The sequence below is a fragment of the Gallus gallus genome, chromosome 2 (assembly GCF_016699485.2).
Source record: "Gallus gallus isolate bGalGal1 chromosome 2, bGalGal1.mat.broiler.GRCg7b, whole genome shotgun sequence".
Classification (NCBI taxonomy): Eukaryota; Metazoa; Chordata; class Aves; order Galliformes; family Phasianidae; genus Gallus; species Gallus gallus.
Genome location: NC_052533.1, coordinates 86,846,140 through 86,861,194, shown reverse-complemented (window position 1 = coordinate 86,861,194; position 15,055 = coordinate 86,846,140). Strand labels below are relative to the sequence as shown.

General features: G+C 37.3%; 1 long non-coding RNA gene across 2 annotated transcripts in view; it reads right to left on the bottom strand.

Moving 5' to 3' along the window:
* Positions 1-3,215: 3,215 nt before the first annotated feature.
* LOC107052668 overlaps positions 3,216-15,055 on the bottom strand; it is a 59,641-nt gene continuing 47,801 nt past the window's right edge. For both annotated transcript variants that reach the window (XR_006938518.1, XR_001465293.3), the window contains one exon: positions 3,216-3,579. This is a non-coding gene — a long non-coding RNA (uncharacterized LOC107052668). The remainder of the gene's footprint in view (positions 3,580-15,055) is intronic.

Below are 15,055 nucleotides of genomic sequence, written 5' to 3'. Positions count from 1 at the left end.
AGTGGACTCTGCAAAGACAGGATGTCAAGTTAGGAACTGCAGACTTCGCGACTCCAACTTAACTCCTTGTTACATTTTGTGATATTAGCTGGGAGAAAGTTTATATCTACAGTGCGGGAGAAATTAAACACACACACATTGTCATGTTAGCCAAGCAAAATTTTAACTAAAATAAAATATTAGTGAAACAAAACTAGAAAGAGAAACAAAACAATCCTGGCATTTTATAAGTAGGTTATTTCAACAAGAACTAGACCGCTTGCAGAGGCCCTACACTAAGCTGTAACTTTGTATTTGAAATAAAACTATTAGCTCTCCCTGTAGGACAGGGCCTCTTTAGTTTGACAAAATTTACTTAATTGGTTTCTAAAGATTACTCGACAATCTGTACTCCAGCTTTCTTCTCCATTACTGTTTATGACACCACAGTTACCTTACAATACCATCACCACTGCTACAAGGCCTGGTTTATATACAACTAGTCAAGTTCATTTTATTTTTTCTTACTCATTTAAAAGATTTTCTCAGGAAATACCTACTGAGATATAATTGCTCTCCAGAAACATATGGGAGCCTAAAAGATGTGGACACTGAAACTAAAGTCACAAATATTCCCTACTGGTGAAAAAAAATACTTTGAAATGCTGTGTTCCTTTCATGTGAGAATCTCAAAGTGTTTTGCAAATATTAATCTCTAATTCTACATTCACAGTGGTCCTATGAGAAATGCAAGCAGCATTTTGAGGCTGCTGTCTACAGCCTTCTTCCGGTTTTGGGTCATAACTGTTACTGTTGCTCTCAAAAAACGACTAGCATCAAATACTTATAAAAAATGATTTTCAGAAGAAAATAACTGCACTAGAGAGTTCCATTATACATGCTGTTACTGTCACATGTATGGTGTAGCAGTTTGAAATCACATAGGGCCTTCTTTACTTTTGTTTTTGTATATTGCATATAAACTACAGCTGCAAATAAGAACAATTTTGACTGAGGAGATCTATGGAAAGAAAAACTTTCATATTTCCACAACACAAGCTCCATACTCGTTACTTTATTGAAGATCTGGCTCCACTAGAGAAACAAAATTAATAAACTATCTTGATCAAAATTTGTCAGTTCTCTTTAGGAATCTCCCCACAAATCAGCAGAACTATTTATTTCAAGATTTTCTTCGCAAAATATTTCATTACTTGAAAAAGACAAATGAAGTCGCATACATTTAGTACCTCTGAAGATCAGATCCCAGTATTTTTAAATGAGCAGAATGAAAAAGGAATATAGATTTTCTGTCAGTGTCTTCACATTATATTTTTACACTGAAACTCCCATTTTCCTATATGATTTTTCCAGCTATAGGAACAGCATCCATGTTCTGCCCAGCATTGGCCCTATCTTCACCATCCAACAAACACAGAAAAGTAGCTTTGTAGCATTAAATGTGTCCTGAAGACAATAACTCAGAGCATGAAAAATATAGATTTGAAACATTACTGATGGAATTAATAGATAAAGAGACTTTTCTCCCTTAAAGAAAAAAATCACTACACAACTTTTGACTTAATATTTCATTTCTTATTTGATGTCAAGCAAAAGAAATTTTAATTAAGTTTTCGAGCTTCCTTCTTGTCAGTTATTTCTCTTGTTTATGCCATATAATGCCTAAATATACCAACAATAGCACATCTTCATGAACATTGCAACAGTCAGTGTTCAACTCTGCACATCTCTGAATATGCTAATCCATCATTTATTAATCTCAGAACAGTACTCTATAATGGATGTTGTCAATAAATTGTATGATAGTTATTAGCATCTATCTAAAAGGAAAGTCAAACATAAATGTCAGTCAAAGGACTGGTTGTAAAGATATGACTATTGAGACAGACTGGGATTCAATCTCTGTAATGCTCCAAATCTCCAGTAGTTGTCCACAAAACAAACTTCTAAAAGTTATTCTTAACCCTAGCATCTGTATAACAACAGAACATCTGATCCACAGCTGCCATTTTACTTGCTCTTTGCTTCTCATTAAATGTTCTAAAGAGTCAAATTGCTTTTTTGGTTTGAATTGTTTTGTTTCTTTTTTTAAAAAGGACAGTCTTCTTTAAGTTATCAAAAAGCTGTTCATTACAAATTCTCACTGAGGGAATTTTATCTTCACTTGCATAAGCAAAACTATTACCAAGTGAGTAATATAAGAAAACCCTTTTTTTTTTTTTTTTTTTTACTGAAAATTGGGTTTATGAAACCAATTCATAACATCTCCCACATCTTTAATACCTCAGATTATTTCAACTGCCTTTCTTTTGGAGAAGTACATCTATAATATTTAATATTTTGACTAGAAGTTATTTTATTCAGTTTATTCGTTCATTATATTATTCGTTTTATTTTATTTATTAAGCAGGGCTTTTGTTTGCGTTTTTTTTAAGAACTTCAAAATACTCTCAAATCATAGTTGTGGATAGATTATTTCATCTTTTACCATAGGGAAAAAGATTTCCATATCTTCCTTATACCCCTCATTAGCCTGGAGATTGCTGTGGAAGAGGGTCTTCCGTAGGCTAAAGTCCCCTTGCATCAGGTGTGTCTTGACCTCTACAAGCCACAATGCCCTCAGACAGATCATCCTCCAGCAGCAAGCACTTCATCCCAAGAGTACACCTCCAGGCATATGCCTCATAATTCAACCTTCAACATGACTCGTCCATTTTGCTTCTCAAAATAAATCTCTTCACATTTGTTCTGCTCTCAAAGAAGGAAAATTGCTTCTGAGAGGATCTTGGCAACATCAGGCAAAGCATTTGCAAGTAGGCTAACAGCTGTATACAGGAAGAAGGTTTGAACTCTTCCAGCTGCTGAAAGAGCTTTCTGGATATGCAGCATACCTACTCACAAAGCAGCCTAGGTCCAAAAGAAACACTCCCTTCAGTGGCTGGCTTTTATAGGTGTCCAGAATGGCTCCACCCCTTCTGGTCATGTGGAGAAAGAAAATTGGCCAGTGCTCCATGGGCTAACTATACCCCTTCAATCCATGACCTAACAGCTCCCCTACAATATTTATCTTCAAGTATATCTTCTTGTGTCTCTGCTTATATAACTTTTTTGTGTCTCCTTACATCCTCATCTGATTCCTCCTTTGTTCTTTCTTATCCTTCCTTTTTTTTTTTTTTTTTTTTTTTTTTTTTTTTTTTTTTTGTCTCCTCCTAGCCACCATGCAGCTTCAATTCTCCCCCAGATATTTCTGAAAAAAGGACTGGTTGAATTTTTAGCTGAGCCATGTGGAGATGGATGTGGCTGATGCAGGGAAGTTCATAACCATATTCCACACACATTGCTCCTGCAGCTTCGTATTACCTCCCCAGACCATGTGAGCTAAGTCAAATACATCATAGATTCATTTTTCACTCACCAAGATCAATGTGTTAGATGTCTCACCTGTGAATTTTTGAGGATATAGCTCTGCCTTTCTGAATCCACTCCAGTCTCATCAGGCATGTCAACCCACCCTTCTTCATCCAAAGTATTGCAGGCACGCTGAATCTTCATAAATGCAGGTCTTTATGAAGATACAACCTTTCAAAATTGAACATAATATCAACACCAATATAAATTTTAAATATTCCTGGTTTTCTACTCAGTTAGCTGTGCCAGATTTCAAGAGAGTATGGACTGATGGAAAGTTATTCTATCTTATGGCAGCCAGAGCTGATTCATTGTCTGTTTCACCCCCTATTTGCTGATAATTAACAAATAAAGAAAATGTCAATATAAGAATTTGCTGGACACTGTCTGAACTTGATGGTTTTTTAATTAGGAAATTAGAAGAACGTATTCTGTGACACTACATACAGGCACTACAATTTGAAAAATGCAATCATTACCAAACAAAGACAAATAATATTTTGTTACTTGTTAAGCTTTGCTTTTATGTCTGAAATTTTATTCAAGGTAAAATGGAAAAAACCCACCTCATTGTTCCTTGTAGAAAAGTAAATTTAGATTCATCTACCACCATCAATCATTCAATAAACCAAAAGCCACTTTCAGTCATATCAAAGAGCATACACTTACAGATTCATTATCAAAGATTAAATACATATATAAGAAATTAAGAGCTTACCATATATATCTTCATAACAAAGCCCATATAGTGCAAATAAAATTGCCATAAAATACTTTATTACATCCAGAATTCTTAATAATTGCTAATGAAAGAGAGAATAGAATAAAAGCCAGCTGTCTCTACACTTTTTTTCCATTTCTTTTGTTTGTTACTTTATCTGTTAGTTGAAGATATATACATTCTGTTCGATGCATTCTAAAGTTGACAGCTCTGCAGTGGAATTCATTTTGGAGAAAGACAAAGAGAAGATATATCCTGTGAGGGTTACAAGCATTTTTGTGCTTCAGTCCTGCATCTTTTATGGACAAGGACAACATAACCAACCATTTTCCTTAAGGTGAGGCTTTCTGAGAAGGTTTCCCACACAAAGATAGAAACTGAAAGAACAATGAAAACAGCACTTTTGTACCAGGTAATCTTATTAATAAAGGAAGATTTCTGAGTGTACTGATAGAAAGTGCAGCAGTTTCCTGACTTTTCTTAAAGAGGCAACTCCTACAAGCTCCCCTCCACCCCCCAACCCAATACCTTGCCACATAAACCAAACACATTTGCAAAGACAAAGTCCACAAAGAAGTTACTTTAAATGAAAAATAATGGTGCTGTGTGTCATGTAGACTCTATGCAAGAGAAACTTTACAAGCATCTTCCTTCTTTGTTTGTGCTTAGGATCCTTGTTGTTTTCTCTCATGTCTCTAACTGTTGTCAGCAACACAATCACAATACCCTATAAAAAGCCTTCTCAGACTTTTTTTCCATTCTGTTAAGTTTCTTTCATAATATCTTCCTACCCAGCCCAAATTTACCATAAACTTCACTCTTTGCTGTCCTTTTGCTGGATTTTTCCTTAGTGTCTAACAAGATCAGTGAAAGTTCTTGATATACTGAGATCTCAGCTCTGACATAATATAAATTTGTTTCTACCTGAGATGCCATAAGAACAGCAATACTTGACTCAGTCCTTGGGAGGATGCACAGGCATCTGGAAATGCCCCTAGTAGTCGTGTCTTCTGGCACACAGAGGAAAGAACCATAGAAACTTTGAGTTGGAAGTGGCCTTTAAAGATCATCTAGTCCAACTGCCCCAGAGTTTAATGTCTCCCCTTTAATGTTTTCAAGGATGGGGCATCTACCACCTCTCTGGGCAACCTGTGTCAGTACCTCACCACTTTTATTGTAAAAATCTTCTTCCTTATGTCCAATCTAAATCTCCCCATTTGAAAACATTTCCCTTTGCTCTATCACAACAGAGCTTGCTAAAGAGTCTTCCCCTTCGTTCTCATAGACACCCTTTAGATATTAAAAGATCTCTATCAGGTTTCCCCATAGCCTTATCTTCTCCAGTCTGAACAGCCCCAGATCTCTCAGCCTGTCCTCATAGAGAAGGAGTTCCATCCATTGGATCATTTCTATGGTCCTCCTCCGGATGCTCTCTAACAGGTCCACATCTCTCCTGTACTGAGGACTTCACACCTAGACACAGTATGCCAGGTGAGGTCTCACCAGCACAGAGCAGAGGGGCAGAATCACCTCCCTCAATCTGCTGGCCATGCTACTTTTGATGCAGCCCAGGATACGGTTGGCTTTCTGGGCTGCAAGGGCACATTGCTGGCTCATGTCCAGCTTACCATCCACCACTTCCCCCCCGTCCTTTTTGGCAGAGATGTTCCCCATCCTTATATCCTCCAGCTTGTACTAATGGCAGGGGTTGCCACAACCCAGGTGCAAGACCTTGCCCTTGGATTTATTAAACATCATGATGTTCTCCTGGGCCCACTGCTTGAGCCTGTCTAGATCTCTCTGAATGGCATCCCATCCCTTGGGCATGTCAACCACACCACACAACTCGATGTTATTCACAAACTGGCTGAGGGTGCACTCAATCCCACTGACAATGTCACTGATGAAGATCTGTCATGGTTTTATGATTTTTGTTATCAGTACTTCACATCATAACATCATGTAGTGCAATGGATGTTAAAGAGTTAATGCTCCAATTTCATGGACTGTCAATAGTTCCAGGTATACCTGTCTCAGAAGAGGAGAAGAACTACATATCCCAGAGGATTTTTCACTGTTCTGTTTCCATTTTCCATTCAGAGGGAAAGATAAAACTGCTTGCAAGTCACAAGACACCTTTTTTTTTTTTTTTTTCACTTTCTGTTTGTCTGTACAGTGTGTTTGCTCCCTAGCCGTCCCATTTTCAGCATTAGAGTAAGGCCTTCAGTTTTGGACACTCTCTTTCTCATTTTATTTGATTTATTAGCTTCAATCCCAATTATATTTTATTGTGTTATCTTGCATTTTGATATCTTATTTAGTAAATTAACTTTCCTCCACAGATCATTGACGCAGTTTTGTTTTTAGGCCCATCTGCCTACCCTTTCGCATTTTTCCCCTTCCCCCTCTCCTGGTACATGGGTCCATCCCCCAGCCACATTAGTCATGGAACTGGGCCAAACTGGCTTGTAAACTATTGACAAATTGTTAAAGAGCACTAGTTCTAATATGGAGGGATGAGGCACATCACTCATCACTAATCTCCATCTGGACATTGAGCCACTGACCACTACTCTTTGAGAATGACCTCACAACTGGTTCCTTGTCCATTGAACTGTCCACCCACCAAATCCATATCTTTCCAATTTGAAGAGAAGGATGTTATGGGAGACCATGTCAAAGGACTTGCTGAAGTCCAGATGGATGACATCAGTGGCTCTTCCCTTCTCCGCTGATGATGTTACACCACCATAAAAAGCAACAAGGTTGGTCAAGCAGGACCTGCCTGTTAGCGCATTTTATCAGTTTGATAGTGAGAGTCCTCAGAAGTTCTAAGTGTGCTATAGCTGAAAATACCAGAAATGCTAAAGGTGAACTGGCAATTTCAGACAGTGAAAATGCCTGTTATACCTACAAATATGACCGGAAATGTAGATCCCTGTAGTTATCGTAGTTACTCAAAATCACATGTATTTTCCTATGAAAATATATTCTGTTTATCTGACACAACAATCTCCACTTCAGGTATCACCCTGGAGCACAACCCCAACCCCTCTTAAGAAAGTAGTATGTAGTTAACCCCATCCAGAGTGGACATGGCTTTTCTTTGCTGCAAGCACTTGGCCTGATATTCTCTCTGCTTGATAGAGTCAAATATGAAACAGGCTTTGTTATGCAGCCTATGAGTAGAGTGTTCCCTTAAGTGAGCTATTTTTAGAGTTGTACACATATTTTGTCTGTTGTTTCACTAGAAAGAGAGCCCAGGAATGGTGTAATACCTACAAGGCATACTAGATTATGGCAATACATAGAGTGAGGAAAGATAAAATTATGTAGGTTTCTCTGAAAGTAATACCTCCTATTTATTTCCATGGGAGCTACAACAAGGAGTACAATAGCATTATTTGACAGATCAAATTGTCAAGATGTAAGACACTCATTTTCAACATAGTCACTGCCTTTAGCTATGCATTTTTGTTAGAGATGAATGAGTCTGCATGTCATGCTTGTAAAAATCTGCACCAGTGGAAGTGACCCACTGCTTCACAGCTGCAGTCATGATGATGTAGCACACACAGTCCGTCTTTCATTGGCTTGAGCAGACAAAGGTCAGAAGACACCAAATCCACTACCGTTATCATATTGCAAGAGAAAGGTGGTCTACTTCACTGTCCTGACTCTGGAAGTTTGTGCCTTCAGGTTTGTCAGTGTCTCAACAGTACAGGAAGAGTTGATAACTTGCCCAGGTTCCAGGAAACCCAGGAGGATCACCCCTTTCCTACCCAAAAAACAATGTACATAACTTTACCTGCTGCATTTTGACCATTTTCTTTGATGGGTAATTCACATGTCACCATTCCATGGACTGTTGTTTTGACTCTGGTTCACAGTGATGACACCAATTCTTGTCACTGGTAATGATGTGATCCAGGAAACTGTCACCTACAGCTTCATATTGATTCAATAGGTCCTGACAAACTTGCACACAGTGTTCTTTCTGTTCCTGTGCAAGCATTTGTAGAAACCATCCAGTGCCAGCTTTGCAATATTCCAGTGTTGCTCCCATCATTTCCAACGTACTGAAGCTGATATTCAGCTCCATTCACAGTTCCTTGGCTGTAATCCACCCATGTGCATGAATGAGCTGATTGAGACTCTTCATTTCACGGTGTAACACACAGCCATACCAAACACAGCTTGTCTTTCACATTGCTGTTGCCACTGCTGAAATGCACCACCCACAGCCTCACTGTTTAGTCTTCATAAATGTTCAGCAAATACTGATGAATGTCAGTTGGTGCCATGTTTTAGTGACACACCTTTGCTTCATGTGCACTTCCATGTCAGGTGCCATTTTATCAGACCACCCCTCTGCTGTTATCTGTCACACAGCAAGAAAATGTTAATGAAATATTGGTGGGATAGTTCAACCTCTACTGCCGTATCACCAACGTCTACCTTTGACATCATGGGCCAACAGAATAAAACAAGAAGCATTACTTTCAGAGTAGTCACTTTATGATTTCACACTTTATTTTTCACTTTACTTCTGTTTTTGCTTCTGATTATTCTTATTTTATCATTGTGTTTCTGTCTGACTGTCACACATGTGCTTCATATTGTTCTTAACTTGTCCTTTTGGTCACATAAATGAAATGGGCAGCCTCATGTACTCAGGCCACCTAGAACTGTGTATGATCAAGGGGGAAACTGTGCTAGGACAACAAAGGATACTGTGGCACTGGAGAAGAAAAAGGGCTTCCTAAAAGAAAGAGGAAGAGATGGAGGTAGAGTTTTAGCAGCACTAGGTACAAATCTGGACTTTTTGCAATGCAGAAATCAAAGTTGAGCTACTTTCATATCTTTTCTATTAATTTTAAAGAAAAGGACAACTACTGACACTCAAGATCCTACCCGGTATTTATTTCATTAAGGAGAGGAGAGGAGAGGAGAGGAGAGGAGAGGAGAGGAGAGGAGAGGAGAGGAGAGGAGAGGAGAGGAGAGGAGAGGAGAGGAGAGGAGAGGAGAGGAGAGGAGAGGAGAGGAGAGGAGAGGAGAGGAGAGGAGAGGAGAGGAGAGGAGAGGAGAGGAGAGGAGAGGAGAGGAGAGGAGAGGAGAGGAGAGGAGAGGAGAGGAGAGGAGAGGAGAGGAGAGGAGAGAAGAGAAGAGAAGAGAAGAGAAGAGAAGAGAAGAGAAGAGAAGAGAAGAGAAGAGAAGAGAAGAGAAGAGAAGAGAAGAGAAGAGAAGAGAAGAGAAGAGAAGAGAAGAGAAGAGAAGAGAAGAGAAGAGAAGAGAAGAGAAGAGAAGAGAAGAGATATCTACTCTTACTATGTATCAGATACTATAATTTTATCTTTGTATGACATCTGAATCTGGAACAAGTATTGCAAAAATTATTCTATGCTACACATCATCAAAGGAAGGACAAAAGAAGAGGTGGAAGAGGAAGCCTGCATTCATTTCAGTGCTAAAGAATGAGGTTCTTACATGAACAAATGCATTACAGATTAAAAACTAGGAGCTGTGGTTCAGCTCCATCTTAGTTCAGCAATGAGGGAAAGATTAGATTGCTATTTAAGTGATGTTAAACTGCACACCTTACTTGGTAGTCCCTGTAATGTATGCAAAACCTGGATGTCAAAGTTCACCATTCTTTTGTGCTGAGAGAAGCTTTTATTCAGGTTCTTGGCAGAAGGAGTGAGTGGATAATATGTCTGCCTTTGCAATATCACAGAATAACAGAATAGTTGAGGTTTGAAAGAGATCTCTGACGGTCACCTGGTCCAACTACCTGCTGAAGCTGGGATATCTAGACTATGTTGCTTATCAAGATTTTGAAGACTTCCAATGAAGGAGATGCCACAAACTCTTTGGGAGCCAGTGTTCCATGACCTGCATAGTGAAGAAGTGCTTTCTGATATTCAGATAGAACCTCCTGTGCTACAGCATTTGCCCATTGTCTCTTGTTCTGACACTGGGCACCACTGAAAAGAACATGGTTCTGTCTTCTCTTCACTTTCCCTTCTGATATTTACACACATTGATAATATCCTTTCTGAGTTTCTTCTTTTCTGTTGAACATTTTCAGTTCTCTCTGACTCTCCTCAAAAGGGAGGTGCTTCAGTTCCTTGATCATCTTGATTGAACTTTTGCCAGTCTTCCAGGTCTGTTTTGGAGCAAGCAGGAGCAGAACTGGGTGTAGTACTTCAGGTGTAGCCTCACCAAATTATGTACTTCCTTTCAAACTGACTCTCAGCCTCCAGACCTGCTAGATGTTTCCTTTCATGAGCATAAAATTTAAATTTTAAAAGATGTTAAAAATAACATAAGCCTCATTTAATACGTCTATTTTGTTTTCCCTTACGTATCACTAACAAGATTTTGTAACAGGATATTTTTCAGAATACTATGAATGCACAACTTCCATTTTCTTCACATAATTGTTTAAGATTTCATTTATTAGTGCTTAACCTCTATTTTACACTAGATATATAACATTTTTTTAATTTTGGGAGAATAATTATTTTTGGTGACTCAATCTTTATCTAAATGATTGAAATGTACATGATCAACTGCCACAACCTTTGTCAGATCCTATTACCATGCTAAATTCAATTGTTAGGATAATTAGTTTAATGTGCATTTATTGATCTCTTTTTAATGAGAATAAAATAGCTTTCAGAATTTTATACTTTGATAGATTGTTCAGGTTATTTCTGTTTTTGCTATATCTGTAAAACTCAATTGAACTCAGAATCTTTCTGTAGAAGAAATATAAAAATAGTACGATTTCCAAGCTGGATAAAAACATGAGAATGGCTGTCATGGAGAGGTACAGGAGAAAGGAGACTTTCATTGAGTTCACTCTGATTTATAATCAATATTAACTACATAATATACTGAGAAGCACAATACTCAGAGAAAAAACATGGTTGGGACTGTTCTTTTATCCTACGAAGGTCACAATAAGATGGGTACAATGACAAGAAAAATGGATGGAAAATAGTTTAAAGTACAATGGGAAAAAAACCATATGATGAAGAACTCCCTCCTGAGTTCTTGCAAAAGGACTGACCTCTGTTGTAAATTTGCTGCTTGAGAACTAGAATGGAAAGTTTAAATGAGATCTTTAGTGATTTCTGGCCTCACTGAAAGCTGAAAAATGAAAATTACTCAATTTAAGAGTCCCTCCATCTCAGAAAGGTAGGAAAAGGGCAACTTGATGGCTCAACAGAATAGTGCTAGACTATAGACCCTCTGGCTTCCAAGAACTGGTGTTCTAAACATTGCTAATCATGTCAACACATTTATTTCTTGTGTCAAGTAATGGAAGGCTTTGTGAATTGATCTTGATTTCAATTGAAGAGATAGGGAGGAAGAAATGCTGATAAAATTCCCCGAGGAATTTCCAGGTAGATGTATATAAGTAATTTCACCAAGTAAAATTCCCACAGAAGCTCTAATGTGCCATAATGTTTTCTCCAGTTTTTGCTCTCCTCTTGTAATGACCCCCTGTAGACTTTCTTTTGGATAAGTTTTGAAATACACTAAGCCAAGGAAAGGCCAGTACTATTAACTTCATCTTACATTTCTCAGTAGGGTACGGAAGCAAACGACGCTACAGATTATCTTTTTCATTACTCTCTTTGCTATTTACTATTCTACTACTGTGTGAAAATTTGTTTGCTGAAAAGTATTGTCTCTCTTAGCTGAATACTACTACAGCAAATATTTCTTTGTCATTCACCATGAAGTGTTCAATGAGAATCAGAGAAACGTAACATTGTCCTAGTCATTTATAAAATCAGCACTAAAAAAGGTAGAAATATTCTTGTGTGAAGAATAAATTCAAAAAAATAATTATTTCTAATTTCCAAGTGATGATATCATGGAAAGGTGGAAGTTTCATGAAGCCCAGGTTCACAGAGAGATAAGACTGCTAGTACAAACTCTCCCTGCCTTTTTCTTTTTTTTTTTTTTTTTTAACAGGCCTCCTCACTGGATTTCTTCTTGCTTCAAAAAGGTTAGTTATCAATAAAACGGGTTATTCCTGTCTCCTGCCTTCTAATCTTCTGATTTTAAAATAGAATTATCAGTATTGCCTTTTCCTGCAACTGCCAAAACAGCAATGTAGTTTCCATTACAATCTGAAATGAATCTAGATTGAAGACACAAGGAAACATGAATGATCACAGTTTGAATAATAAAGGTAACTTCTAAAACGCAATTCCAAATGCTTAAAATAAAATACCAGAAATACTATGAGTTACTGCCTCTTTCTCTGCTAGCATTTATTTTAAAGATAACCTCTGGAAGCAGGTTCCCCAGGGCTCACCAAGTGATTATTTCCTTGAAAGGTCACAGTATTACTGAATAATAATTAAGAAGAAATAACTATCAACTGTAACTAGGATTTATAAAGGACTAATCCAATTTTTGCTTTGAATACAGTTTGCATATACTTGGAGGCAAATTCCCATAAGCACCAAATCATAAGAGGCTATAGAAGATTATATGCTCATGTCCATTAGAAAGAAGGGTGCAAACTTCTAGACACCAGGACAGTGAAACACAATATAGCAGTCACTTATCTGTAATTTTAATTGCTTACATTTCCTGGTGCAGTCTAACTCTAAAAACTGCTTGTTTGCATTAGATACATTGTCTTAGCTTCATCTGGGATGGAATTGTTTTCTTTAGAGTGTCTCATATGATGCTGTGTTTTGGTTCTAGGAGAAAAACAATGTTGATAACACATTGATGTCCATATTTGCTGCTAAGCAGTGTTGTACAGAGCCAAGGCCATTCTCAGGCCCAAGGAGCTGGGAAGGAACAGAATTAGGACAACGGACTTAAACTGACCAAAGGGATATTCCATACCATATGACTTCAAGTAGAAGGGGTTTGAAGGAGATGGGAGTTCATCTTACCCTATTCCGCTGCTTGGGGAGCTAGCTGGGCATCAGTCAACCAATAGCAAGCAATTGTTTGTGCATTACTTGTTATATACTTTCATTTATATATCTACATGTATAGTCATGACTATTTTCCTTTTCTCTATCTTAGTAAATAGTTTTATCTCAACCCACAATTTCTATTTACTTTTCCCAATTCTCTCCCCTATTCCATTTGGAAGAGGAGGAGTGAGTGAACAACTGTGTGGTACTGAGCCACCTGCCAGGTTAAATCACAGCAACATAGTTCTCGGTTTTATGCAGCCTCTTTCTTTCCTTTCTTCTTTATTGTTTCTCACAACTCACTTAAGTTAGATCATTCACCTGCATTTCATATTCAAATGTAGGTGCTCAGAAAAGGAGAGGAGAGGAAATAAAGCAATTGGTCTTGGACAGGTGTGTAATAATTCTCATTCAGCATTAATTTATTCAACATGTTTTACAAATTAAAAACTGCTGCAATTTGAAAAGAAATCTTATTTCCACTGTTTTGTTTTTGTATTTGGATATTAAAATACCGATCCATTTCTTTTTGCATTTTTTTTCTTATTTGTTTTTTCAACAAAGCTTTTCATAAATTCAAATTAAATCATAAAATGAACAATAACAGCAAAAATTCCACAGAAATTAACAAAATATACTAAAACTCTGGAAAATTATTATTTCACAGTTTTGTTGCAACTCATCCTCATTTAATTTGAACGCAGCTCTAAAGCATTCAAAATGGGGTTATGGGAGTCATCAAACATCAAAAGCATGCCAGTTATTCAAGTGTCCCATTTTCTGTTTGGACAACAGATTCACAAAACAAACAAATAAACAACAACAATAACAACAAAATGAACACTCAAACACAATGGACACACATGCAAAATGTTTTCTTATCTTCGGTAAAAAAGATTTAATGACAATTCAAGTATTTTATCTTTTAGTTCTGTTCAAGCAGAATCAACAACAGAATATTTTCCATGTGTTTAGTCACTTTCCACTTCATTTTCTATAGCTATATTTACACACCTTGAATACTCAGAAAGTTTGTTTTCAAAGTTTGCTTAAAACCATCCTTGCAGCTGAGTATCAAAGGAAGCAGATTTGAGCTTGAACACTACTTTAATTTCCATTTGTTCTGTGACACTGCAACTACTTCTGAATGCATTTGGCATAGAAATTGAAAACAATATTCAGCAACACCCTTTTTGCAACAAAAGTATGTTAGCAATACAAGAGTAAAGAGCCACATAGCATCTGTTTGTGTTCCTGTACATTAAGCTCTCAGAAAGGAAGGTATCCAACATTTGATCAAAATGAATTAGCAGTCTTAGTATGTCAAAGATACTCATTTTGTCAAAATAAACATCCTCTTTATGTAACAATGTCTTTTTAAGATCCAAAATTTTACACACAGAAATAATGAGACACACTCTAGTATTTCCACTAGAATTTACAAGGCAAGATTGGCAGGTGCAAAAGAGAACATTCCTAAGATCCATTTCTCAATGATAAATCCCCACACAACACTGTCCACTTAAAAATCAGTGTCATTTTTATGACATTAGAAGCTCTAATTTAACTAAATTGTAAAAAAGTGCCCTACTTCCCCTCAGAATTGTATAATGTTTACTTCTTAGTGTTATATATCACACCTCTTGACCCAAATCTGAAAGATTAGGGAAAAGGAATCCTAAAGTTTTCATAAGAAAGACATAGACAGAACAAAGCTCCTGCTGCAAAAATGTTAACCTGTTGGCAGGGCTTAATATAATTCTTCTTAGACTTCAGGTTGATAGCAAGATATTGTTTTATGCCCTACAACCTTGTCTGCTAGCAGAGGTCATGTGTCATGCAGATATAGTCCCTTGTATTGAATGGCTTTTTAATTGTCTGTCAGTTCTGTCTGGGGTCCCACCCGTGTATGCTCCAAATGCAAATACAAAAAAGTATGAAAGGTGGAGCAGAGCCCGTACTTTCATCT